We start from the raw sequence: 2,856 nt of genomic DNA on the forward strand, positions 1-2,856 counted from the left end.
GTACACAGTGAAGACAGTGAAGCATGGAGGTGCAAGCATCATGATATGGGCATGTTTCTCCTACTATGGTGTTGGGCCTATTTATCGCATACCAGGGATCATGGATCAGTTTGCATATGTTAAAATACTTGAAGAGGTCATGTTGCCCTATGCTGAAGAGGACATGCCCTTGAAATGGTTGTTTCAACAAGACAATGACCCAAAACACACTAGTAAACGGGCAAAGTCTTGGTTCCAAACCAACAAAATTAATGTTATGGAGTGGCCAGCCCAATCACCAGACCTTAATCCAATTGAGAACTTGTGGGGTGATATCAAAAATGCTGTTTCTGAAGCAAAACCAAGAAATGTGAATGAATTGTGGAATGTTGTTAAAGAATCATGGAGTGGAATAACAGCTGAGAGGTGCCACAAGTTGGTTGACTCCATGCCACACAGATGTCAAGCAGTTTTAAAAAACTGTGGTCATACAACTAAATATTAGTTTAGTGATTCACAGGATTGCTAAATCCCAGAAAAAAAAAATGTTTGTACAAAATAGTTTTGAGTTTGTACAGTCAAAGGTAGACACTGCTATTTTTTTGAACACACCCCTTTCAACTAATTGCCCAATTGCACAGCCTTAAGAGCGTGCATATCATGAATGCTGGGTCTTGTTTGTTTTCTGACAATCTACTGAACCTACTGGTAACTTGTTTGCCACGTAGCAATAAAAAATATACTAAAAACCTTGATTATTCTGGTTAGTCACATTGTACTGCTATTATTTTGAACAATACTGTAAGTAAACTTACTTGATGTCATTTTGATGTCAAATATTAGTCAAGACTTGATCAGATGCTGCAACATCATTTTAAATTCAGTTTGGATGGCAATTTCTTCCAGTGGTAATTAGGTGAAAATAGGAAGTTCATCCAACACTGAAATTGGTTTAATATATACAGTGGGGCTCGAAAGTTTGGGCACCCCTTGCAGAATCTGTGAAAATATGAGTAATTTTCAAAAAAAGAGAGAGCTCATACTAAATGCATGTTATTTTTTATTTAGTACTGTTCTGAGTAAGATATTGTACAAAAAAGATATTAACATTTAGTCCATTTAGTCTCAAAAAGATTGAAACATTCACTGATGCTCCAGAAGGAAACGAGATGCATTAAGAGCTGGGGGGTGAAAACTTTTGAACAAATTTTGGCCAAATTTGTCTTATTTTGTTGAAATATAATTTTTTTCCATTTAGTTCTGCCCTTCGTAAGCAACAGAAGATACTTGTATGTTTCCCGGTACACAAATTAAGTACAATTTACCTTGATCTCCAAAAGTTTTCACCCCCCAGCTCTTAATGCATCTTGTTTCCTTCTGGAGCATCAGTGAATGTTTGAACCTTTTTTAATAGTTGTGTATGAGTCCTTCAAATGTCCTCAGTCTGATAAGATGTATCTCAAAATCATAAAGTCACTGCTGGAAAGGGTTCAAACATGCAAAGATGCTGGAAAACTGAAGAATCTGCAGGAGCTTAAAGATTTTTCTGAAGAACGCTGCTCAGTTTAACTGTTCAGAACAAACAAGGGACTCATGCACAATCATCACAAAACAGAAAGACAGTCCAGGATCATCAGGTAACAGAACACAGTATTAAGAACCAAGGGTTCCCAAACTTTTGAGTGGGGTTATTTTAATAATTTCAGCAATTTTTTTGTCTTGTGGACTAAATGTTAATATCTTTTATGTACAATATCTTACTCAGGACAGTACTAAATAAAAAATAACATGCATTTAGTATGATCTCTCTTATTTTTTGAAAATTACTCATATTTTCACAGATTCTGCAAGCGGTGCCCAAACTTTCGATCCCCACTGTATGTAGGCCAATATGTCTGATATTAAATTTACTTCAAATTAATGTCATGTCAATTTTCTGATGTCACTTTGATTTGCTTATTCAAAAAGCATGTTCTCATCTGACGGTGGCACTATTCTGTCCATACGGTTCTTGGATATAATATCTCTCCTTCAGGGGTTTCCTTGGGAAATTCAGCTCAGAACCGATCTGCTTAGGCTCGGGCAGTGTGCGCATCCTCAGAACCAAAGATGTGGAAACTTTGGGTATGGCCTTTGAACGGGGCTTTTGCATTCTAGTGCAGGAATCACAACTTAGACCTAGTTCTCTGCTCATTTTATTCAGTAATGCTGTTCTTGCAAAAGCGTTTTTCAGATTCGGGAGCTTACTTCAGTGCATTATCACAGTCTATGTGGGTGGTGTGGGGTAGTAATTAATGCTCAGGGCTGTAAGGTTACTACAGTAGATCTAGATTGAGGTAGAGATAGAGTCACTACTACTGTGTCCTCGAGCAATCCCAGGCTTCTTGGGGCAACTTCAGTCTTAAAAATAAAGGTGCTTCACGACGCCACCGAAAAACCTTTGTGTCTAAAATGTCATGAATAACCTTTAACATCTGAAGAACCTTTCTGTTTCACAAAAGTTATTTTTTGGAGAAAGAAGGTTCTTCAGATTATAAAAAGTTAATAAAGAGATGGTTCTTTAAAGAACCTTTGACTGAATGGTTCTTTGTGGAACCAAAAATGGTTCTTCTGTGGCATCATTGTGAAGAAAGATTTAAGCAACTTTATATTTTTTAGGACTGACCTTGTGTTGTTCTCTGATGACATTATAAGAGAGTCATGGAAATGTGTTAAAAAGCAGACGTTTGATTCCATTAAATGTGTAAAGACATGACTCAATAAAACATTTATTTGAGCACTGTTTGTTTGAGTATCCTGACAGAAATGACACACTTCGACTTTAAGATATTATTGCTTTATTTACTATAACAGAAATTAGCAGGAACTATTTAAATA

Source organism: Carassius gibelio, chromosome B14, assembly GCF_023724105.1.
Source record: "Carassius gibelio isolate Cgi1373 ecotype wild population from Czech Republic chromosome B14, carGib1.2-hapl.c, whole genome shotgun sequence".
Taxonomy (NCBI): Eukaryota; Metazoa; Chordata; class Actinopteri; order Cypriniformes; family Cyprinidae; genus Carassius; species Carassius gibelio.